A 25,088-nucleotide genomic window follows, 5' to 3' on the forward strand; every position below is an offset into this window, starting at 1 on the left:
TAGAGTTTAAAAAATATTGAAAAATTTGAAGCAACTCAATCAAATGTCAAGTAACAAAGTATTGTTTAAATTATGCTACATCCATTACTGGAATACTTTGGTCCTATTAAATATCTTTACAAATAATAAAGATATATTTATATAATATGTTAAGACATATATTGAAGCTTTATAATGCAGTGTTACTTATATTTCATAACATTGGAGAATATAATAGCTGAGTGGAAAAAAGGGAAAATTATGTACAATATGTTCCAATTTTATTTTTTAATAATGGCAGTAAGTACACCAACATATAACTCATTTCTAGCAGTTCTATCTAGATAGTGGGATTTTAAGTGCTTTTTTTTTTACTAGCAGAAGACAAGAAATAATCAAAATCAGGGCAGAACTGAAGGAGATAGAGACACGAAAAACCTTTCAAAAAAAATCAGCAAATCCAGGAGCTGGTTTTTTGAAATTTATAAATAGACTGCTAGCAAGACTAATAAAGAAGAAAAGAGAGAAGAATCAGCCACAATAAAAAATGATAAAGAGGACATCACCACTGACCCCACAGAAATACAAACAACCGTCAGTGAGTAAACACCTCTATCAAGTAAACTTGAAAATCTGGGAATGGATAAATTCCTGGACACCTACACCCTGAGCCAGGGTGTATGAGCCAGGGTGTGTGAGTCAGGAAGACTGAGCCAGGAAGAAGTTGAATCCCTGAATAAACCGATAATTAATGAGTTCTGAAATTCAGGCAGTAATAAATAGCCTTCCAACCAAAAAAACCCAGAGCCAGATGGATTTACAGCTGAATTCATCCAGAGGTACAAAGAGGGGCTGGTACCATTTCTTCTGAAACTATTCCAAACATTTGAAAACGAGGGACTCCTCCCTAACTCATTTTATGAGACCAGCATCTTCCTGATACCAAAACCTGGCAGAGATACAACAAAAAAAGAAAACTTCAGGCCAATATCCCTGATGAACATCAATGCAAAAATCCTCAGTAAAATACTGGCAAACTGAATCCAGCAACACATCAAAAAGCTTACCCACTATGAACACATCAGCTTCATCCTCAGATGCAAGGCTGGTTCAACTACACAAATCAATAAACGTAATTCATCACATAAACAAAACTAAAGACAGAAACCACATGATTATCTCAAAAGATACAGAAAAGGCCTTCTATAAGTTTCAACATTCGTTCATGTTAAAAACTCTCAATAAACTAGATATTGAAGGAACATACCTCAAAATAATAAGAGCCATATATGACAGACCCACAGCCGATATCAGAATCTGAATGGGCAAAAGCTGGAAACCTTCCCCTTGAAAACTGACACAAGACAGTGTTGCCCTCTTTCACCACTCCTATTCAACATGGTATTAGGTCTGGCCAGAAAATCAATCAAGAGAAAGAAATAAAAGGATATTCAAATAGGAAGAGGGGAAGCCAAATTGTCTTTGTTTGCAGATTACATGATCCTGTACCTAGAAAACCCCATCATCTCCACCCAAAAGCTTCTTAAGCTGATAAGCAACTTCAGCAGTCTCAGGATACACAATCAGTGTGCAAAAATCATAAGGATACACCAACAACAGATAACCAGAGAGCCAAGTCATGAATGAGTTCTCATTCACAATTACTACAAAGAGGATAAAATACCCAGGAATACGGTTAACAAGGGAAGTGAAGGACCTCTTCAAGGAGAACTACAAACCACTGCTCAAGGAAATCAAAGAAAACACAAACAAATGGAAAAACATTCCATGCTCATGGATAGGAAGAATCAATATTGTGAAAATGGCCATACTGCCTAAAATTATTTATAGATTCAATGCTATTCCCATTAAACTACCATTGACATTCTTAAAATAATTAGGAAAAACTATTTTAAAATTCATATGGAACCAAGAAAGAGCCCGTATACCCAAGACAATCCTAAGCAAAAAGAACAAAGTTGGAGTCATCAGGCTACCTGACTTTAAACTATACTACAAGGCTACAGTAAGCAAAACAACATGGTACGGGTACAAAAACAGATACACAGACCAATGGAGCAGAATAGAGAACTCAAATAAGACTGCACATCTACAACCATCTTATCTTCAATAAACCTGACAAAATCAAGCAGTGGGGAAAGGATTCCCTATTTAATAAATGGTACTGGGAGAACTGAGTAGCCATATGCAGAAAATTGAAACTGGACCCCTTCCTTACACCATATACAAAAATCAACTCAAGGTGGATTAAAGACTTAAATGTAAAATCCAAAACTATAAAAACCCTGGAAGAAAACCTAGACAACACCATTCAGGACATAGGCACAGGCAGAGATTCCATGATGAAGACACCAAAAGCAATTGCAACAAAAGCAAAAATTGACAAATGGAGTCTAATTAAACTAAAGAGAAAAAGAAACTATCATCGGAGTGAACAGACAACTTACAGAATGGGAGAAAATTTTAGCAATCTATCAGTCTGACAAAGGTCTAATATCCCAGAATCTACAAGGAACATAATCAAATTTACAAGGAAGAAAACACATTAAAAAGTGGGCAAAGGATATGAACAGACACTTATCAAAATAAGACATTTATGCAGCCAACAAACAGGAGAAAAAGCTCAATATCACTGATCATTAGAGAAATGCAAATCAAAACCACAATGAGATACCGTCTCATGCCAGTCAGAATGGTGATTATTAAAAAAAAAAGTCAAGAAACAACAGATGCTGCGAGGCTGCAGAGAAATAGAAATGCTTTTATACTGTTGGTGGGAATGTAAGTTAGTCTAACAGTTGTGGAAGACAGTGTGGCGATTCCTCAAAGACCTAGAACCAGAAATACCATTTGACCCAGCATTCCTATTACTTAAATTATACACCAAAATATAAATGATTCTGTTATAAAGATACATGCACATGTATGTTCATTGCAGCAGTATTTGCAATAACAAAAGACAAAGAATCAACCCAAATGCCCATCAATGATAGACTGGTTAAAGAAAATGCAGTACATATATACCATGGAATACTATGCAGCCATAAAAAACCAAGATTATGTCCTTTGCAGGGATGTGGATGGAGCTGGAAACCATTATCCTCAGCAAACTAACACAGGAATAGAAAAAAACCAAACACTGCATGTTCTCATTTATAAGTAGGAGCTGAACAATGTGAACACATAGACACAGGGAGGGGAACAACACATACTGGGGCCTGTTGGGGGGTGAGGGAGGGAGAGCATCAGGAAAAATAGCTAATGCATTCTGGGTTAAATACCTGGGTGATGGGTTGATACATGCAGCAAATCAACATGGCACACATTTACCTGTGTAACAGACCTGCACATGCTGCACATATACCCTGAAACGTAAAATAAAAATAAACTTAAGCCAGGTACAGTGGCTCACAGCTGTAAACCCAGCACTCTGGGAGTCTCAGGCAGGTGAATCACAAGATCAGGAGTTTGAGACCAGCCTGGCCAACATAGGGAAACCCTGTCTTTATTGAAAATACAAAAATTAGCTGGGTGTGGTGGTGGGCGCCTATAATCCCAGCTACTCGGGAGGCTGAGGCAGAGGTTGCAGTGAGCTGAGATTGTGCCACTCTACTCCAGCCTGGGTGACAGAGCAAGACTCCGTCTCAAAAAATAAAAAGTAAATTTTAAAAGTGCTTTTTTTTCTTTTTTAAATTTTGTTTTCTGGTTGTTATTCCCCTCCCTCCCACTAAGCATGAAATTGTTTTTATTTTTTGGGGGACTGAGTCTTGCTCTGTCTCCTAGGCTGGAGTATAATGGCATGATCACGGCTCACTCTAACCTTGACCCCCTAGGCTCAAGTGATCTTCATGCTTCAGCCTCCTAAGTACCTGGGACTACAGTCATGTGCCACCATACCTGGCTAATTTTTTTTTCCTTTTTTTGTAGAGACAGGATCACTCTATGTTGCCCAGGCTGGTCTTGAACTCCTGGCCTCAGCGATCATCCTAATTTAGACTGTCAAAATGCTGGGATTGTAGGTGTGAGCCACTGTGCCCACCCAGGTATTATTTTATAAGAAACATTCTAAGTCATATTAACTGAAAGTTTATTGAAAATTTACTGTATGCCAGGCATTATGTTGAACATTTTTCATAAGATTCTCTTGCAGTTCTCACAGAGACTCTATGGGGTAGGTAATACTAACAACCTATTTTATAGATGAGGAAATTGAGACAAGTTATGCAGTTTACCAGATCCAAAATTTGAATCTCGATTTAACCCTAGAATTTGTTTGCTGTACCTCTCTTTTATTCTGTCTTCCTATTTATTCATTTTAAAGAGATGGGATCTCACTGTGTTTCCCAGGCTGGAATGCAGTGGTTACTGGCAGGCACAGTCCCACTTCTGATCAGTATGGGAGTTTTGCCTGCTCTGTTTCTGACCTAGGCCGGTTCATTCCTCTTTAGGCAACTTGGTGGTCCCCTGCTCCTGGGAGATCACCATATTGAAGCTGAATTTAGTGTGGAACACTCAATTGGCAGAGTGTACTATAGCCCCGAATCCCTAGGCTCAAGTGATCCTCCTGCCTCAGCCTCCTGAGTGGCTGGGACCATAGGGATATGCCACCATGCCCAGCTTATTCTATCTTTCTATAAAAGAAAAAATAAATAGTCCTGTGCTTGAGAGAATGGAGCCTGAGTTGCAGTTCCAGGATGTCCAGGAGCAGCATGAAGTTTTATTGTCCCTTGTGATAGATGGAGTATATATCCCAGTCTCTGATACCCATTCCCTTTACTCAACATGTTTAAAGGTTAAACTAACAAAAACCTCAGCTCCAAAGCCCAGGATTGAATACTATTTCAGGATTCACCAAAGAGAAAGATGAGTGAGTATACACAGAGAGGGAGCAGAAACTTAGAAAGTAGCAGGGAAGCAGCATCCCTTTTTCTCGGTTTACCAAGCAGTGAGGTGCCCACGGCCTTTGGGGTCAGACAAGCTGCTAGTGGGTGATGGTGCATACCCAGTGTTCTTGGAGTTTGTTAAATTCTCTCACTGACACAAAGAGCATAGGGTTGTGTTGTTAAAGATAATTTTAGTTACTTTAAACTGTATAATTATTTAATCAATAACCCTGAAGAATAACTGTTCCCATTTAACAGATTTAAGAGAACTGAAGTGCCTTGCCCAAGTTTACAAAATTAATGCATGTTGTATAGTTGCTATTTGATACCAAGGTTGTCTGACTCCAAAGTATGTAATTCCAGGCTGCCTCTTACTTAGCTCTTTCTATAGAATTATGGATTTCTTGGACGCCTAGGACTTTTTTTTTTAATCGGTCAAACATATATCAAGTACCCATTTGTGCCATGTTCTGTGACAGATTCCAGGAATACAGAAATGAATCAAACCCTGGTCCCTTATTCTTGGAGTAGTCACAGACCCATGGACACATGGAGGCAGCAGGCACACAATGGGACGAAACTTTGAAAATTCATAGAATTGGAACTTAGGGCAGGGAAGAGTAGGAGACTTCTTAGAAGATGTCACGCCTGAATTTGCTGATAATTAAATAACTCATGGAAACTAGCCAGGCAGAAGTAACACTACATGCAAAGGCACATCTGAGAAACTGCAAATAGCACTATTTGCTGAAAGCACTGAGAATATGAGAAGAGAGAGAAAGGCTCATGTGAGGTTGGGAAGGTACTTTATTCTGAAGGCAGTGAAAGGTTTTAAGTAGAACTGGGATGGTTTTACTTGAGTCTTAGCAGCCAAGATGGAGAATGGATTGCGGAAAGGTGATGCAGAGAAGGAGAAAGGAAAAAGGAGCAAGCAAGACATACCCATAAAGGAAGCTACTGAAATAAGCCAGATGGGAGATAGTGGTAGCCAAGACTGTGAGAGTGATGAGAGAAACAAATAGATGGATTCAAGATTTGTTTGTGTGGTTTAATTTTTATAAAAATAGAAATACAAAGTAGTGTAATGAAGCCATGTTCCCACCTTCAACAACCATCATCCAGTGGCTAACCCTGTCCCACTCATACTTCCACCCATATCCTCCTTTTCCATTTTATTTTGAAGCAAATCTTAAGTATCATTATTTCATTTGTTAATATTCCAGTATGAATCCTTATCCTCTAAAAGTGTGGTGCTTTTTTGTTTTTTGTTTTGAGACAGACTCTTGCTCTGTCACCCGGGCTGGAGTGGCCAGAGTACAGTGGCATGATCATAGCTAAGTGTAGCCTAGAACTCCTGGCTCAAGTGATACTTCCATCTCTTAAGTAGCTAGGATTACAGGCATATATACCACCACGCCTGGCAATTTTTTTGTAAAGACAGGTCTCACTTTGTTACCAGGTTAAGTTTTCCTAATCTGTAGATTTATCCTCCATCTTTTTTACCCCTCTAGACATTGGTGGTTTATCTTGTTGAATTTACCACACCCAGATGTTGCTGATTACATCCTTGTAATGTAGATGAATGTGTTATTCTGAACTTTGTAGTTCTTTTATTTTAGAAGATGGATATAGAGACTTAATCAACTTCAAGCCTTCAGATCCAACATTTTTGGCAAGACTACTTCAATGAGGGTGTTGAATTCTTCCATCAGAAGTCTTGTTCTCTCTTTTTGCATTTGATGATTTGTATCTAGGATCTATTATTTCATAGTGTTATTCTAATTCCAGTATTTTCTCATTTATTTATCAGCTGGAATGCTTCTATAAATAAATTTGTCCATAGTTGTTTATTACCTTGTGGTATAATACATCTAGGAAAGGCAAGATAAATACTAATTTTTCCCTTTTATTTAATAATTTTTTTCATTTTAAAAATTATTATTTTTTCGAGACAGAGTCTTGCTCTGTCACTCATGCTGGAGTGCAGTGACATGATCTCTGCTCACTGCAACCTCTGCCTCCCAGGCTCAAGAAGCAATCCTCTCACCTCAGCCTCCTGAATTGCTGGGACCACAGGCGTGCACCACCACACCCACCTAATTTTTTGCATTTTTAGTAGAGACGGGGTTTTACCATATTGCCCAGGCTGGTCTTGAACTCCTGGGCTCAAGCAGTCCACCCACCTCAGCCTCCCAAAGTGCTGGGATTACAGGTGTGAGCCACTGTGCCCTATTTTATAATTTTTAAGTGATGCTCAAATCTTTGATTAGTAAATACCTCTTCGGGGTAGCTGATTCAGCTACTTTTGAGGGGGTAGAAGAGACAGAATTTATGACAGGTTGTATGTGGGTATAGCCAAAGAGGAGGAAGGAGTCACAAAAAGAGTGCCAGGTGTTTGGCTTGGATGGTTGATGCCTTTCACTGAACAGGGAGCCTAGAAAGAGGAATGGATTTTTTTTTTTTTTTTTTTTTTTTTTTTTTTTTTTTTTTTTTTTTTTTTTTTTTTTTTTTTTTTTGGAGACGGAGTTTCGCTCTCGTTACCCAGGCTGGAGTGCAATGGCGCGATCTCGGCTCACCGCAACCTCTGCCTCCTGGGTTCAGGCAATTCTCCTGCCTCAGCTTCCTGAGTAGCTGGGATTACAGGCACGCGCCACCATGCCCAGCTAATTTTTTGTATTTTTAGTAGAGACGGGGTTTCACCATGTTGACCAGGATAGTCTCGATCTCTTGACCTCGTGATCCACCCGCCTCGGCCTCCCAAAGTGCTGGGATTACAGGCGTGAGCCACCGCGCCCGGCCCAGAGGAATGGATTTTTAAAGGAAGACAGGTTTGGACATGTCAGAGGTACTTATGATGGATACATCTAAGTGGAGATGCCCAGGGAGCAGTTGGGTATCAGGATGTGAGATTCAGGGGAGCAGTTCCTGACTTCAGGACCTAGGATAAGGCTCAGTTGCTGAGTATAGTTCACTCAGATTGGAATTATGTGCGTTATTTTTTGTTTGATAAAAATCGATTCCTTTGCCATCAGGAGCCAAGTTCTACCCCGAAGAAAGACTACATAAGCCCCTGTTGTCCTTTCTTTTACTTGTGCCATCCTTAGAGAGTTGAATTTTTAGTAGAGTAGAAAGGGATGGAGTTGGTGCAGTTAGGATTGCACTTGCTGATTTGCAACCGGTCTGTCAGATTTATTACAGCCAATCCCTCGATTAGAGGAGAGCACTGTGGATGGGTAGGATTTACTGGAGTTGGAATTGGGACTGGGGAAACTGGTTTTGGCTTTGCAGGAATGGCTGGCCTTAGGCAGTCTATTTGTATTCCTGAAGGATTTTTCCCCCTTTCCTATGTTGCTGCTCTCTGAAGCAACTCCTTTCCTTTCTTCCTTCAGTTAACAAATATTCAAGCGCTGGAGATACAGTCGTTGGCAAAAATATGTGGCACGGTCCTTTCTCTCATATTTTGGAATCCAGTGACAGATACATGTGTTATATATGTTAATCAAAAGATTGTCAGCAACATGTGGTTCTACACTAATGCAGGAGGAACCCAGCAAATGACATATTGATCGGGAACCTTTGACTACCAGTACCAGCCCTTCATTGTTGGAAGATTTAGTCTCAGATAGGCTTATAAATCAGAAAATATATGTATATAACACGGGTCCTGACACATGGGAGACTCTGAAGTAGAGCTTTTCTAGGGGAAAAACCTTTCGTGAGGTAAGATAAAACAGAACATAACATGTGAAAGTGAAGAAGTATATGAATGCACTCACTATTAAGAAGTTCAGCAAAAGAACTGTACCCCACCCACACAACACACATACCTCTTGCAGAGCCGTCTATTTGCTTTAACGTATTATGAAAGCCTTTTATATACTAAACCAAAGACGGAACCCTGGGCTTGACTCTTTGGAGTACATGAGATTAATAAGGAAGGATAGAATTGTGAAGTAAAAATACTACGTGATTGATAAGTACTGTCATAGTATGTTCTAGGGATCTAGGCAGCGTGGAAGGAGGGTGTGATTTGACTTTGCCTGATTTTAAGGCTGGGAGAATGGGGTCTTAAAATATTTTACAGAGGAGGTGATTTTTAAATTGAGTCCAATAAGATTAGTAAGTGGGAGTGGAAACTATAAGGAAATAGTGAGAAGACTTATTCCAGGCAAATGGAATAGCTTAATGTAATATTTGCACTGTAAGTAAGTGGGTTAGCATGGCTGGAGTAATGGTTACTTATGAGAAGTGGTGGGAAATGAAGCTGGAGAGGTCAGGAGGAGCTGGGTTATAGAGGGAGGGCCTTAGGAGTGTGGGCCTTTATATCATAGGTTCTTGGGAGCCATTGATGGGACTCAATGAGATCATGCCACACTCACTGGGGGCATTTTATCTTGCAGGCCTTTTCCCAGAGTTCTCATGTAGAACTGAGTTCCCTTTAGATAGAAGTCTTTTCCTTTGTCATCTGACTTTGTCTCTAAATCAGGTAGATGGTTGGATGGACAAATGAAACAACCAGAGAAGTCAGGGCTGAAACCAGAGTCTGCTTGGACACAAGAAACCTTCAAGTGGTCCACCTTTTCAGGAGCACCAAACGAGAAAGCCTGTCAGTTTACTCTGCCCCCAAGTTTGAGACTTGCTTTTTACAACTTTGATCTTTTTTTACTTCAGCTGCACATGTTGCTTAACAGCACTTTGAGCTGTTGCTGTGTTCAGAGCTAGAGTATTTATTTGCATTAATCTCTGGGCTGATCTAGGTCTTAATTGAGAAGAAGGTAAACAGTCAGGGATGCCATATGGGATGAATAAGTCCCAACTTGTTTAGACCTCTCAGGAGACACAACAGTTGACTGCATTTATATTTGTATGTTCTGTATCTGATTCCTTTGTTTTCTTTTTATTCAAAAAGGACTTATTTATTCATATTATAATCTGTTCTTGATTGGGATACTTTAAAAATTCATGGATTTGACTGGGGAATTGTGAAATTTTAAATGGAGGAAAAGCTCACCTTTTCCAGGTTCCTCAGTTTGCAGGTAGGAAACTTACCTAATTAAATGTCTTACACATATTTAAATTTCCTGGATTGTCCCAAAAATGTCTTTTTTACAGTTGTTTGGTTCAAATCAGGATCTAAAAGTACATGTATTACATTTGGTTGTTTACATAAGGCTGTTCTTTTTTTTTGAGACAGGGTCTTGCTCTGTCGCCCAGGTTGGAGTTCAGTGGGTCACAGTTCACTGCAACCTCCCAGGCTCAAGCAACCCTTCCACCTCAGCTGGGATAGCTGGGACTACAGGTGTGTACCATCATACCTGGCTAATTTTTAAATTTTTTGTAGAGACAGGGGTCTCCCTATGTTTCCTAGGCTGGTCTCGAACTCCTGGGCTCAAGCGATCCACAGACCTCTGCCTCCCAAAGTACTGAGATTACAGGTGTGAACCACCTTGCCAAGCCTACATAAGCACTCTTTAGTCTTTTTTCTTAAAGTGCACTCTCTAGCCTTTTTGTCCCCACAGCCAGTCATGTTACCCTTTTACATAGCATTGGCATTACAAAATCCTTTGAGATCTTCTTTATGCCTTCTCCTTTTTCCTTCAGGTCTTGAAAAACCTTTCCTAATTGTCTGCTTGTGGAATGTCCAGGTTCAGCTCAAATGTAATGCCCTCTCCGTGGCACCTCAGTCTGCTCTAATGAATTACTTCTTCATCTCTGTTTCCCTAACACTTTTCTTACCTTGTCTATATCAAGGATCTGACAGATGAGAACCAGTGATCTTGGTCTCTTGTTTTTTGTTTTAACCTCTGTAAGTTTAGAAAGGAATTTAAAACATTTTCTGCATGTTTCTGATTTTCTAAAATGGATACAAGTCGTCGCCCCCCGCCCCCCCCCCCTCCCCGCTCCAAAATGGTCACCCAGCTTTCACTTTGCATCATTCATTGAAAGCTTCTTAAAAACAAATAATGCAGCCGGGCGCGGTGGCTCACACCTATAATCCCCTATAATCTCAGCACTTTGGGAAGCCGAGGCGGGTGGATCACAATGTCAAGAGATTGAGACCATCCTGGTCAACATGGTGAAACCCCGTCTCTACTAAAAATACAAAAAATTAGCTGGGCGTGGTGCCTGTAATCCCAGCTACTCAGGAGGCTGAGGCAGGAGAATTGCCTGAACCCAGGAGGCGGAGGTTGCGATGAGCCGAGATCGCGCCATTGCACTCCAGCCTGGGTAAAAGAGTGAAACTCCATCTCAAAAAAAAAAAAAAAAAAAAAAAGCAGAAATTATTCTAGTGATCCTGTGGCTACTAGATTTGCTGTCTTGTGTTTTACACTGAAGGACTAAACTTAAATTACCCCTTCAGCCTCAAAATCTGCAGTAATCTTTGAGAGCTTCTGTTTGAATAAACATAGGGGAAATGCTGTTAGGAACATCTCAAAAGAGGCTTTGCCTTTTCCTGTCCTAAATATACGTGGTTTAGTGGGAGAAATGGAGGACTAGGATATTTGATTTTCTTCTCTAATGGTCTAATGACCGCTGCCTCTTCCTTTCTTTGAGCTTCAGTTTGTGCGTTTTTAAAATGAAAGTGGAAACAGTCTCTTGGTGGTTAACTAAGGTTCTGCCATTCATAATTTGGACTCCATGGCCAGACGCAGAGGGAAGGAGCTAGGAGTAGCCTCTGAGTAGCCGCCGAGAGGCGGTGGAGCCAGCGACTACTGACCCAGCCGAGCCGCCGCCGTCGCCGCCACCGCCACCGCGCCCCCCGCCCTCATTGCGGCCGCCAAGGACGCTCAGGAAGACCACGATACTTCCACTGAGAATGCAGACGAGTCTAACCATGACCCTCACTTTGAGCCAGTAGTTTCTCTTCCTGAGCAAGAAATTTTAAATGCTAGAGGAAGATGAAGAGGAACTTTCTAAAATGGCGGCAAAACGGTTTCGATTTGCTGCAGAGAACGGTCTTCCAAAATGGAAGGAGCGAGGCACTGGCGACATCACGCTCGTGAAGCACAAGGAGAAAGAACCATCCGCTTGCTCATGCGGAGGGACAAGACCTTGACGATCTGTGCCAACCCTGCATCACGCTGATGGTGGAGCTGGAGCCCAAAGTAGATGAACAAAATGTAGAATATTGTTCATCTACTTTTTTAAAACATTTCAAAACTAATATTAGCTACCGTGCCTGCGTCTGGAACGCCCACCCTGACTTCAGCGATAGCGGGCGCCCCAAGCCAGAGCTGCTGGCCACCCACGTCCTGAATGCTGAGAATGCACAGAAATTCAAAACAGAGTTTGAAGAATGCAGGAAAGAGATCGAAGAGAGAGAAAGACAGGATGGGGCAAATAACGATCATACCGAAAAACTGGCGGAAAAGTTAGAAGCTCTTTAGGTGAAGGAGGAGACCAAGGAGGATGCTAAGGAGAAACAATAAATTATCTAATTTTATTTTTTCCTTTCTTTCCCTTCCTTTTTTTTTTTTTTTTAATTTTACCCTGCCCCCCCTTTTTGGTTTGTTTTATTCTGTTTCATTTTTGCAAGGGACGTTATATAAATAAATGAATTCAAAATAATAATTTGGACTCCATTAGGTTTGCAGTATGCAAATGCTGCATATGTTTAGATGTAGAATTTTGTTCACCTACTTTTTTTTCTACGTTTCAAAGCTCGTATTAGCAAGTAGAAAATGTTGATTTCCTGTTTTCTCTCTCCTTCCCACTTATAAATTCCAGTAGTTCTGTTATCTTAAATGATTTTTCTTCTCTCTCTTTTCTGTTTTCATTTGATAGAGATGAGGTCACTCTGTTGCCCAAGCTGGAGTGCAGTGACTATTCAGAGGCACAATCCTTGCGCACTGCAGCCTCAAACTCCTGGCTTCAAGCCATCTTCCTGCCGCAGCCTCCTACCTCAGCCTCCTGAACAGCTGTGACTACTGGTGTGTATGCCCAGCTAAACAATCTTACTTGTAGCCGTAGTTAAAAATTAGTGTTTAGTCCAGGTGTGGTTGCTCATGCCTGTAATCCCAGCACTTTGGGAGGCCAAGGCAGATGGATCACTTGAGCACAGGAGTTCAAAACCAACCTGGGCAACATAGACTCCTGTCTCTACAAAAATTTTTTACAAATTAGCTAGGTGTGGTGATGTGTACCTCTAGTCCCAGCTATGTGGGAGGCTCATGCAGGAGGATTGTTTGGGCCCAGGTAGAGGCTGCAGTGAGCCATGATTGCGCCACTGCACTCCAGCCTCTGTGAACAGAGTGGGACCCTGTCCCCAGCACCCCCCAAAAAGGAAAAAACCCACAAAACAAAAATAAGATTTAGAGTTCATCTTTTACATTCACATGGGCAGTGTGGTGTGTGTTCATCTTCTCTCTTCCTCCCAGTAGAGTCTATAAAGGGCTCTCAAAAAACCTTTGGGACTGAAAATGCTAGAGAAATGTGGCTCTGTATCCAAAGATGAAACTTACTTGTCGTCTTAAACTATGTTAAAGATTTGTTCTCAGGCTTATGGGTACATCAAGGATTGTTAGTTGGACCCACCTTGTAAACATGTCTGCTTCAGTCTTGATAGAAATTAGACTAATAGCTCCTTATTTATAGTCTTTTCCTCCGAAGGTTTGTGCAGTAAAGCACAGAGGCTTACTGCACCTCTGTTGTGTGCAGGTATTTAGTTCTAATAAATCTATATCCTTAAGGGAGACAGAGAGCTGCCCTTTAAATAAGTATTTCCAGTTGAGTAGCTTTTTGCTAGTGGACCTTCCCCTTCCATTTTTTTCCACCCTTGTTCTATTTGTAGTGACTTTACTGAAATTATTTAACAGCTACATTAAATCCACAGGGACTGAGAAGAAAAGATAAATCTCTTATAGAGTTGGGGTGGGGGTAGGAAAGCTGGTCAGTGTATTTATGATGGGGTAAAATGTGTCATGGCAGTGGCAGAATATTTATTTTTAGACAAATTATAGCCTTTCTCTTCCTCTAAATCACTGGTCACTTTCTCTTTAGGCCCTACTTTGTAAGATGACCCTAATGTTCTCTATTGGTTAGAAAAGCCCTCTAGTAATGGTAGTAGCAATATTTGCCACTAAGTGACAGATTCCAGTCCTATTCCAAGAAGGGTCTCCTTTTTCTGGAATACTGCTATAAAGTGTGCACAGCCTTTAAGTTATTCCTAAAGCTAAATTAGGAGGGGAGATTTCATAGAATGAAGCATTTTACACAGTTAAAAAGCATTTATCTTCAGGAATTAGTTTCTCTTTGGGCCTTTCCACCTTCTTAGTGGAACTTGCCCTTTTATTGTATCTTGATACTTGAATGTTTAGCTGAATGTTTGACGTCACGTGCCATTAGCACGTGGCTCCAATTTGCTTGCCTTTGCAGTGCTGTGGTAAGGTGTGAGTGTGTATGTGCACACCGGGTGTTATAGTCTGCTGCATGCTGCTGGTGTGGTTCACAAATCAGGGAAGCTGTAGCATAATGATTGTTTAAGATCTTATGAGTTTTAGGGGAATGAAGCAAGAAGCTTGTTTTGAAGGTGTAAACTTTTGGCTAAGAGTAGGGGCAGCAGGGAGTGAAATTAGTAACTTTTGCTTTCCAGAAGGATTTTGCAGACCTAGTTTCCTTTCTCCAAACTAGTTGTGTATAGCATTCTTTGAAGCTAGTACAGATAACCAGAGCATGGAAATGAAGGACTAAAGTCAGCCCTGCAAACAACTCTTAGCTCCATGTATTAATTTTCTTAGAGGAATTTGCCTTGTCATTGTTTATTATAATGACAGAAAACAGGGAATCCCACTCCTGCCTGCCCCCCATGCTCCCCAGAAAAACCCTACATGCCTAGCATTGAGTTTCTGTTTTGTCTTTTCCTTAGGCCAAAGGTTTTGGCTTTAAATTTTCTAATCCAGTACAGAAGACTATAGCATAAAATAGCTCTTGGAAAAAAAAGAAAAAAAAAAAAAAACAGCATCCGAGAACCCTTTTAAATAAATTCTTTTAAAATGCTGCCTTTTAATTTTAGGATCTTAGCTTAAAGAAGATTGGAGGAGAATTTCCCATGAAATGGTTCCCATAATAGTTTTCAGAAAGATGTGCTAGGCAGTATTGTTAACTAAAGAAAATAAGTCTATCAGTTCCACTTAGATAACCTTTGGTAATAAACGAACTCCATACACGTTGTGACCTTAGAGCCTGAACTTTGTAATCACATGACCAGCTTGTAAACTGACCTGTGAGGATGACTGTCGTAGTCCCGGCTTAGAGAAATTGACCAAGTGTCGGAAGGGTAGTCATCAAGCTGGACTTGTCCTGTAATCTCTGTTTCTTCATGGGTGCAATAGAACTTTTCAGCAGACTACGAGAAGAATGAAATGGAGACATGGGAAGGTAAGGGAACTAACTGTTTAAGTCTGCGGCCCAAATTTAAGGGTTAGAAATTTTCTTTGAAGATTTAGAGCAAATAGCCTTGACGGAGAAGGGAGGCAGTCCACAGGCAACTGTTTTTTTGTATCTTAACAAAATTCAGCTATAAAGTTTTCATATATGTAGCAACTGGCTGTAAATGTTTTGGAATGGAGAAAAGAATTAGAACTGCAGTGAATTCATTGTTGTGGTTGATGAAAAGCAGAAGAAAGGGGGTGCGGATTTAAATCTTACAGTGATTTGAAAAAAAAATTTTAAACTGAATTTTATGTTCCAGTAGTTAGATAAAATTTACATTAAAAAATTGTTCTGTTTACCTCTTAACAGTTGTTTATATTTTAAATTTCTTAATCCAGTTCGATATCTGCCAAAACCTTATTTACTACTGTTAATTATAGACAGAATTGGGGTCATGAGGCCATTGATAAGGCAATCTCATCCTCTGTGGGGGAACGTCTGTACTTTACAGTTTGGGATGTAAGACTAAGCCGTTGCTAATTTCTTTTTTTAAGTGGATTTTTTAAATGGGTACATTTTCTGCATGTACATGTAATGTAATTAGTAGTGACTAGTTAGTGTTATAACTTGTTTATTTGGGATTGTCTCCTAGTTATGTGAGAAACCCCAGTTTTTCACAGCTTTATTATTTAGGCCAGGAAAGACACATACAGCTGAAGGAACAGATATAAGATGAATCTTAGTATTAAAGATTTGCCACATTTATAAAATACAGGCTAAGAGCTTGCAAAGAGTTTGATTTTCTTAAAGGCAAGCACTGTTGAGAAGAGTTCCCTACTTTTTGTAGCAGTTGATAAATTTCTAGGACTGGCATTAACCCTATGAAATAGCTGGTCCTGGGAAAGCTTCCCAGCTCCTTGCAGCGTGGCTAACATCTGCCATAGGCAGCTTTGCAGTTTCATTCTGAATCTGGGGATGCACAAACCAAGGAAGTGGGATGCGCTTTGGTAATAGCATTCTGCCTTTTAGTAACCTTGGTTTCTTTCCTCCCTTATATGTTGGCCTCCAGCACCTTATATGCCAGAATTTATTGGTTTTTCGTGTACATTAATAGAAAGAAAAGAAAGTTCACAGAAAATATCAGTTATAATATATAAGACCTGTTATTTATCTTGAACAGCCTCCTCTCCTCTCCCAATATGCACAGAAATTGCTTGTTAAACTATTCTGGATATACTACTTTTCCAGAGAGGAGTAGTTTAAGAAGTAAGATTTGCTTTGGATCTATTGGACAGGAGTTTAGGAGCTGACAGAGTCCCAGAGCAGTAATTACATGAGTTTAGAAGGGATGACTGGAGGATTTAGATTTTCTTTTGACCAGCTTGAGTCTCTTAGTGATATGTAGTCCGCTAGCTCTGAAAGAGAAAAAAGGTTTGCACAGAAAGTTCTCTCCTAGTTCATATTTAAGTATTAAAACTTCAGTTTTTCTTAGCCATTCAACTGCAGAAAATAACTTACGGTACCAAAACAAAAACTTTCGTAACATAAGGAAATAAATTTAAAATTGTTCACCTGAATCTTCCATACAAAATTCTAGTAAAGCACAGTGAATTACCCTAGTTGAAGGAGGTTTTGGAAGCTTAAGAGGCAAAATCAACTGCTTACAAAAGAGGTCAGTGAAAACGCTACTGTAAAAAAAGCATTGCCTGGTTTTAGATATTGGGCCCTTGTCCATTTAAATTAACCTTTGTCACAGCTGGGCATACAAATGTTTTGTTTTAGTTCACAGAGGGTTAACTCTATTCAAGCTTTCACTGTGGCAGGCCTGATCTGTGGAGTCATACAATCTGGTCTTTCAGCCCTGCCAGTCGCTAGGCAGGAAGTCTTATTTCTTAAGCTATCTTTCAGAATGGGGGGTTGGGATTTGGAGAAAGGTGGGGGAAGGGCTTTGGAGCATCTGTAAGGATCAATAACAGAGAGAGAGAGCCGCAAGAGAGGCCATTGTGCACACTTCAAGATAGATGCAGCCCTTGTGCAAGGCCCCTGCCTGGCAGGACAGACACCTAAAACCAAAACAATGACACTGAATGAATTCCCTGTGAAAATTAGATTGCCGCTTAAAGGAGAAAAATACTTGAGTGCCCTTTCAACGTTTGGGAATATTCTCATTCCTCAACTTGTAAAGATTAGGCAACCCCCGCTAGAAATAACTCCAAATTGATTTTTAAATGCCTTTTGTCCTCATGCTAATACTGTATTGAATTGGAGAGGGTGATCATTTTGGTCTTGGTCACATGCATCAAAGCATTGAGTAATCTTTTTTTCTTCTCTGTCTCCCCCTCTATTCTCTCTTTCTCCCTCCCTTTTTCTCTTCTTTTTTATTCTAATGTTTGCTTTACCCTATTGGTTTTGGAGGCATCATTAAGGGAATGAAAAAAACTAAGATTTGGTTAGGATTTGAGTAACACATGTGTGAAATCCCTCCCCCAACAGCTGGTATTGGCTCTCGAAACTTCAACTGAGCTAAACAGATGTTCCTAGTGTGTTATTTTGAGATAATTTAAACCAGACTTATAGTCAAGAACTCTACAAAAATCATAGATTTGATTTTTAAATGCACTGAAGTTGTGATATCATGCCACATCTTAATGCATATTATATGGGTGTTAAGCAAAAACACCTGAGCTTGGGAAAGTGAGCAATTCCGCCAATGAAACTGTGGTATTACAAACACTACCAAGTTTGTTGTTATTTTACTCCAGCCAGATTTTCATTTTTCTGATTCCCCTTTCCCAAACCCTCTAACATTCCTGTTTTACTGTATCCTTTTCCAGAGGACTAAGGCATTAATTCAGTAGGTACTTTTATGATGCAGATTCTTTATGGCAGTTGGAAAGAGTAATAGAGTCATTGCCACCTCTCTTCCACTAAACCTCCAAAGTCCTGGTGACAACTGACTGGCAACAACTGAGAAAAATGGAATCCTAAACAGCCTCAAATAGTTTACTCCTAACTTGAAATCTTCCAGGAATAAATGCATAAATGAACTGGGGGTCTATAATGTGGCTTACAGACATACAAATGGAATAAGGGGAGGCAGGGAGACCTGCACTTGAAATTAGTAAGTTTTGTTTATTCTAGGCTTCTTGAGTTGATACCTGACATATTCTGGACAATTTTGAGGCTAGGAAAAATACCTAGATGCTTCACATCATCTGGATATTTTTAACTCATCTCTAATCCGTACCCTTTTGCTGGGGAAAATGATGTACAGGAAGAAAATCTGATTTAATCACCACAAACAGTACCTCCTTGATACAATTGATTCTGCCCCTCTGATATATTGTAATTATCTATTAATATTTAAACCAAACAATTGATTATTTTAATGGACATTTTCCAGGGGCATACAAATATTACTAACAAAACTTGGAAGTTTACGTTGTATTAAAATGGGGTATGAAACCTACCATGACCCTTTTGAACAATGTGGTCTTTAATGTGTATTGGGGGAGGGCCTAGTGAAGGAAAAGCCATAAAAGTCTTCAGAGTTCAAGATGAGGTTGGGATTTTGGCCCATTGCTTTTGTCATTTTCACACACAAACATCACTGCAATCATGTTTGATTTAGCATCCTTAATACAATGAAGTGGGAGAACAAAAGGATATCAGAGGCACAAGTATGGAAGCCAAACAGTCTCCCTCCCCGCCACCACTAATTTTTTCACATCATTCTTTTTTTTCTGTTCCCCTGCTACTGGGGTTTCTTTTTAAGCCAAGGAAATTAATCTATTTGCAGGAATCATCTTTTTGTATGCCTCAGTAGTTTGCTTGGGCAATTGAAAAACAAACTACATGTCAAATGGTTTTTAGCCATGTAAAAAGTCATTTCCTAAAAACTTGGGGAAAACACAATAATTAGGAAAAATACATCTATCCATATTTCAAGGTTAAGAGTTGGTTAGGGCTGGGGTGGGGGTGTTCCCACTGCACAGCTGTTTTACATATTTTGAAAAGCCTGATAGATGTAAAGGTCATTGCTAACTCTACCAGGGTCTTGATGCTCACACTGTGATCCAAGGACCTTGCATTAATTAAGATGAGAAGCATGGAAGGTCAGGAGTCAACCAGCTGGTGAGCCTCGATGGATTGTTAGTGGGACCAATCAGAATTCCTGTAGGATTTTTAAAGCATTAAAACAAAGAAACAAAAACTACTGCTGCTTCTGTTGCCCCTGGATGGATTTCTTGGTCTGTATGGCAGGGACTTGTCCCCTGCTGCCCAGATGGCTCATAAAAACTTGGCTACATATATGGCTTTGCTACAGGCTTCCTGGTGTTGGGGAAAGAACCTCATCAGCTTGACTCTCACTTGGCCAAGTCACTTGACCTCCATGAACCTCAGTTTCCTCATTTATACAACAGAGGATAGTGATACCTATCTCACAGGACTGCTATGGGAATTAAATAAGAAAACTGTCAGAGTACCCAGAACATGCTTAACATGACTTGAATTGAAATGAGTTTCAAAGAGAAGCAAATTTAGGGAAATTAAGAAAGAGAATTCTTGGGTGAGCCTAGGGCTGGTGGTATTTATACTCCAAGTAGGTCTCCAGGGACAACCTCCGTTCAGTAGGCAACAATCAGGGAGGGGCTCTGGAAATTTAGCCTTGAAAATGCTGTACAACCAGTGGGGCCAGCTGAGCCTTCGAGAACCAATTGCAGTGTTAATATGCTATTCCTTTGCTAGTAATAATTAGTCATGAATTGGTCTCTGCAAAATTTGTGGCCTTTTCTCTACAGAAAGTCTTTTATGATTGCGTGGATTGCAAGAAAATGGAGAGGGAGTGGGCTTTAAGGTAACAGAGATGTTAAATCATAATCAGGAAAAGAAGAGTAGTAAAGGTAGTCTTAGTTCCCTGTGTTTTGATAGATACATAGATGCCAAGACAGTTGCCATGACCATGTTTAAAAGCCCTTTCTCAGGAGCTTTACCATGAAGTGGTAAAGTTGAGAATGTTGTTAGCATGCTAATCATTGCCTTACTAACTTTGGGGTTGTCAACCTGCCTGCCTTTTGGGTTCAGGGGTTATATCAATGGCTCATTATTCTAATCTCTGTATATAAAATTATTATGCAGCTAACATTCAAGCATTTGCTATTTTCTAAGCACTGGGAACAGAGGTGAGTTAGAATTTCTCACCTAAACTGCAGATCTCCTTTTTGAACTACAAAGAAGGAAAAATAATTTTAATATTGCTTAACAGATGTTGAATATTCACCACTTGCTTTTGAGAGTGATTGGGGGAGGAAAAGAGATAGCAGTGGGATTTACTCTCACTTTGGGGCCCTATATTCTTTGAGGGTTTTGCTTTTTGGGTTTTTTTTTTAAACTACTTTTACTAGATATTTCCTGTGACTTATTTGCTCTTCCAAATGTATGACTGCAAAATAGAGTATTTTAATATTTGTCTTAATATGGTAAAAATAGAGGCCTGGATTACAATTGGCAAAAATGTGGAGGGAGTCTAAACCTCATTTTTCTGTTCCTCTGTTAGCACCCTTACCATTAGCAAAGTGTTTTCTTTTCTGTGAGGTTTTAGTGTGTGGCCTTGGTGTGATGGCTACAAGAGCCTAGCTTTGCTTTTTAAAGGAACTAAAAAGTTATGGATAATAATATTAATAAGTTATAGTTCACTTATTAAGTATCAGATATACTTATTTGTGGTATATTAAATAACCCACTGCACAGAAAATGTATGTTTTAGATATTTGAAAAAAAAGCAGACATCATTCCTGTGAGCATTTAATCCCAAAATTTGTGCATAAGGGAGTGTGGAAAGAAGAGAGATGCAAATGAAAGGCTTGGCAACCAGTAGGTGGTAGCCATCAAGTCTTGGCCTTGGTCATTATAATAAGAGTATGTGTACATGCACACTATCATATGCATTCATGTGTTTTTGTTTCTAACTTTGCCATGAGGTAGTTGTTAATTGCTGCTGACAAGAAAATCTACCATCTTCAACTCTTTTATTCGACTGGGAATAGGAAGAGGGAGAGGTGATGATGTGCCACAATGTGTGTCTTTTCCTGTCACTGGATACAGTCGGCCATATAATTGTTTGAACCATGAACCAGTTGCTTTAAGAAACTGACCATCACATTGTACTGTTAAGATTCTAGGTTCCTTTAGAATATGTAGAAATTAATTTTCTCTCAGCACCCCTGCTGTTGTCCACACGTGCAGTTTGGAATCATATACACCAAAACATTTGCCATAAGGTTACCAATCTGATGCTAGAGAAAAACCATCTACCATAGAATAGTTTTAGTATGGAAAGTTCATCATATATCATATGCTGACAAGTACTAGGACTCAATTTATTAGTTCTTTATTTTCATTAACCATTAGTCTTACCAAAGGGAGGATTTTGGAGAATGATAAATGGCTTGTGATGAGCTGATGAGAGGAGTTTTAGTTTTGTAAAAGTGTTGACTTGAGAGGCTGAGGTGGGAAGATCGCTTGAGCCCGGGAGATCAAGGCTGCAGTGAATTATGATCTTGCCACTGCAGTCTAGCTTGGGCTACGGAGCAAGTGAGACTGTTGGTAAGTGGGTGGGGTACTATTGATCCAGTGCCTTAGGGAAGCAGAACGTTTGGTTCTGATGGCTGCATTAGTAAAGTCATGTGAATGTAATGTGTAAATGAGTCTCCATTTGCATTGTTGAAGCTTCCTAATTTGTGGTCTTAGGGATGAATGCAGACTCCAGCGCTTTCTCTGAACATTGTTACAAGTGGAAGAAGTTACAAAAGCACTTTCTGGGTAAATAAGAATGGGAATGACTAATAATGCATGTGTCTATGTTTGGGGCCCATTATTCTGAATTGGGTCAGAATTTTGGAAAAAGTGGCCTTTGGTAAGGTGGTGGGCAACTACATTTTTTTTTTAACCCTCACAGAACATATGGTTTCACTTAAAGCATGCTAGCTGGTCTTTCTTTCACTAGGGCCTCAGAACTGTGAAGGGACCTAGGGAGCTGATTACTGAGCTTTGAGCATTGGCACAAGGTCTCTGGGCTGGCTCACCAGTTTGTCCTCTGGAGTTCTTATAAACTGTGTGCTTTGATTTGCAAGTAGAGAAGCTATGGGTATACCTCAAAGATACTGCAAGTTTGGTTCCAGACCACCGCAATAAAGCAAATCACTCGAATTTTTTGGTTTCCCAGTGCATATAAAAGTTGTGTTTATACTATGGTTTGTTATGTGTGCAGTAGCATTATGTCAAAAAAAAACCCTAAAATATTTTATTGCTAAAATATGCAAACAACCATCTGAGCCTTCAGTGAATCATTTTGCTGCTATGGGATCTTGCCACAGTGTTGGTGGCTGCTAACTGATCACGTGGTGGTTGTTGAAGGTTGGGATTGGCTATGGCAGTTTCTTAAAATAAGGCAGTGAGGCTGGTTGTATCAATTGACTCCTCCTTTCATGAAAAATTTCTCTGTAGTATGCGATGCTGTTTAATAGCATTTTATTCACAGTAGAAGTTCTTTCAAAATTGGTTTCAATCTTCTCAAACCCTGCTGCTGCTTTATCAACTAAGCTAATGTAATATTCTAAATCTTTTGTTGTCATTTTAATAGTGTTTACCAGTAGATTCCATCTACAAAGAAACCTCTTTTTTTGCTCCTCCTAAGAAGCAACTCCTCATTCATTAAAGTTTTATCATGGGTTATATGTGGTGGCTTACACCTGTAATCCCAGCACTTTGGGAGGCCAAGGCAGGAGGATTGCTTGAGCTCAGGACTTGGGGACCAGCCTGGGCAACATAGTGAGATATCATCTCTACTAAAAATTTTAAAAAATGTCAGGCATGGTGGCTCACACCTGTAATCCCAGCAGTTTGGGAGGCTGAGGCGGGTGGATCACCTGAGGTCGGGAGTTCGAGACCAGCCTGACCAACATGAAGAAACCCCATCTCTACTAATTATACAAAATTAGCTGTGCGTGGTGGCACATTGCCTGTAATCCTAGCTACTTGGGAGGCTGAGGCAGTAGAATCACTTGAACCTGGGAGGCGGAGGTTGTGGTGAGCTGAGATTGTGCCATTGCCCTCCAGCCTAGGTAACAAGAGCAAAACTCCGTCTCAAAAAAAAAAAAAAAAAAAAATTAGCTGGATGTGTTGGCACATACCTGTAGTCTCAGCTACTTGGCAGACTGAGGCAGGAGGATTGCTTGAGCCCAGGAGATGGAGGCTATAGTGAGCTATGATCGTACACCACTGCAATCCAACTTGGATGACAGAGAGAGAACCCGTCTTGAAAAAAATAATTGTCATGGAATTGCAGCAATTCAGCCACATCTTTAGGCTGCACTTCTAATTCTAGTTCCTAGCTGTTTTCCCCACTTCTACAGTTACTTCTACCACTGACGTCCCTCAAAGTCATTCGTGAGAGTTGGAATCAACTTCTTCCAAACTGGTATTTTGACCTCCTATGAATCAGAAGCATTCTTAATGGTATCTAGAATAGTGAATCCTTTCCAGAAGGTTTTCATTTTACTTTGCCTAGATCCATCAGAGGAATCACTATCTATGCCAGCTATAGCCTTATGAAATTTATTTCTTAAAAATTACTTCATGATTCATGGGCTGCAGAATGGATGTTGTGTTAGCAGACATGAAAACAACATTCATCTACCTGTACATGTCCATCATAGAGCTCTTGGGTGATCAGGTACATTGTCGATGAGCAGTATTTTGAAAGTTACCTTTGTTTCTGAGCAGTAGTCTCAAAATATTCAGTAAACCATTCTGTAACCCCACATGCTGTCATCCAGGCTTTGTTGTTCTATTTGTAGAGCACAGGTAGAGTAGATTTAACACAATTTTTAAGGGTCCTAGAATTTTCTGAGTGGTCAGTGAGCATTGGCATCAACTTAAAGTCACCAGCTGCATTAGCTTCTATCAAGAGAGTCAGCCTATTTTTTGAAGCCAGGCATTGACTTCTCTCTAGCTACGAACGCCCCTAGATGGCGTCTTCTTCCAATATAAGGCCGCTTCATCTACACTGAACATCAGTTGTTCAGTGTAGCCACCTTCATCTTTGATCTGGATAACTTGCTGCAGCTTCTACATCAGCATTTGCTGCTTCAGCTTGTACTTTTAAATAATGGAGATAGCTTATTTCCTTCAACCTCGTAAGCCAATCTCTGCTAGCTTCAAACCTTTCTTCTGCAGCTTCCTTACCTCTCTCAGTCTTCATAGAATTGAAGAGAGTTAGGGCCTTGCTCTGTATTAGGCCTTGGCTTAAAGGAATGTTGCGATTGGTTTGACTTTCTATCCAGACTGCTAAAATTTTGTCCATGTTAGCAATAAGGCTCTTTTTCTTTCTTATCCCTTATGTGTTCATAGCACTTTTAATTTCCTTCAAAAACCTTTCCTTTGATTCACAGCTTCACTCTTTGGAGAAAGAGGCCTACCTTTCGGCTTATCTTTGTTTTTGACATGCCTTACTCATTAACCTTAATCATTTCTAGCTTTTGATTTAAAGTGAAAGACATATGGCTTTTCCTTTCACTTGAACAAGTAGAGGCCATTGTAGGGTTATTAATTGGCCTAATTTCAATATTGTTGGGTTTCAGTGAATGGAGAGGCACAAGTAGAGAGAAGGAGAGATAGGGGAATGGCTGGTCAGTGGAGCAGTCAGAACACATACAACATTTTTCATTAAATTCACCATCTTACTTGGGTATGATTCGTGGCACCCCCAAACAATTACATCAAAGCTCACTGATCACAGATCACCATAACAGATACAATAATAATGAAAAAGTT

General features: G+C 39.9%; 1 protein-coding gene and 1 pseudogene across 2 annotated transcripts in view; both read left to right on the forward strand.

Moving 5' to 3' along the window:
• The window catches only part of NR6A1 (nuclear receptor subfamily 6 group A member 1), a 235,111-nt gene that overhangs the window by 156,229 nt on the left and 53,794 nt on the right, over nucleotides 1–25,088 (forward strand). The window lies entirely within an intron of this gene.
• On the forward strand, nucleotides 11,803–12,313 carry LOC105721045 (ran-specific GTPase-activating protein-like; annotated as a pseudogene).

The sequence above is a fragment of the Aotus nancymaae genome, unplaced genomic scaffold, assembly GCF_030222135.1.
Source record: "Aotus nancymaae isolate 86718 unplaced genomic scaffold, 86718_ANA_hifiasm-v0.15.2.pri h1tg000003l, whole genome shotgun sequence".
In the NCBI taxonomy this organism is placed as follows: Eukaryota; Metazoa; Chordata; class Mammalia; order Primates; family Aotidae; genus Aotus; species Aotus nancymaae.